The sequence below is a fragment of the Humulus lupulus genome, chromosome 4 (genome assembly GCF_963169125.1).
Source record: "Humulus lupulus chromosome 4, drHumLupu1.1, whole genome shotgun sequence".
Lineage (NCBI taxonomy): Eukaryota > Viridiplantae > Streptophyta > Magnoliopsida > Rosales > Cannabaceae > Humulus > Humulus lupulus.
Window position 1 is genome coordinate 19,211,611 of NC_084796.1, and position 1,130 is coordinate 19,212,740.

The following is a 1,130-nucleotide window of genomic DNA, read 5'->3' on the forward strand; positions in this document are numbered from 1 at the left end:
ACCCTAAAATCCCCGGTAACGCCATAACCATAAATATCACCCCGAGACTCACCCCGAGCCCCGAGCTCAAACCTGTTATGACCAAACCAATAAATCCCGTTCAACGATCGTCTCATGTCGGAATACTCGAACCAATCCACATTATAATGTGGTCTCACAATATATCATTAACGCACATACAAATATACAATTATACCCTCAACGGGCCAAATTACCAAAACACCCCTGTAAAAAAATGTGGCCTCACATGCATGCATTTAACTTCATATTATAATATAATTCTCATAAACATGCATAAACACATTTAATGGCATAATTAAACAGTTATGACCCTCCCGGCCTACTAATCCAACCATTAACCATAATAGGGAATCCGGGGCATTACAACAATGAGGTATACCATGGTGAGGGCACCTCCTTAATAATTCTTTGAATCACTCCCATGCTTCATAAAGAGATTTCTCGTCCTGTTAATGGAAAGAGGTAATCTCATTTTGAAGTTGGGCATTTTTAGTGGGAGGCAAGTATTTCATCAAGAACTTTCTACCAGTTCTTGTCATGTGGTGACTGAATTCGAGGGCAGTGAGTTCAACCATGCTCTTGCCTTATCCCTCAATGAGTAGGGAAACAACTTCAATCTCAAGGCATCTCTAGTAACTCCAATTAACATACAAGAATCACTCACCTCCATGAATAGACGAAGATGAAGGTGAGGATCTTCTGTAGGCATACCACTAAACTGACCAACTGTCTGAAGCATCTGAAACATTACTGGCTTCAATTCAAATTGTGGTGCCTAGAATTCTGGTCTCGCTATACCGAAATTTAATTCATTGAACATGGCGACAGCGTGCTGTCTGATAGCCCTATCCCTGTCATCAGCCACCAATACCGCATTATGAACTTCATTGGCAGCCGCACCTCTTTGAAATTCTTGAGCCTGTGCTGGTTGTCCAACATCCATCATAACTATTCCCTCTTGATTGGCTTGCTGTCTTCTCCTTTGTCTAAAAGTACGCTCAATTTCTAGGTCAAGAGAGAGTAGCTCAGGGTCTTGATCCTCGCTCATAAATGATTAAACCTGAAAATTTTCAAGGATCCACAAAAATCAGAACAAAAACAAAAAATGA

General features: G+C 40.8%; 1 non-coding gene across 1 annotated transcript; it reads left to right on the plus strand.

Annotated features, from left to right (window-relative positions):
* The first annotated feature begins 396 nt into the window (after positions 1 to 396).
* Positions 397 to 502, plus strand: LOC133833508 (small nucleolar RNA R71). Its single transcript, XR_009892885.1, has one exon. It is a non-coding gene; the product is annotated as a small nucleolar RNA R71 (small nucleolar RNA).
* The last annotated feature ends 628 nt before the right edge of the window (positions 503 to 1,130 follow it).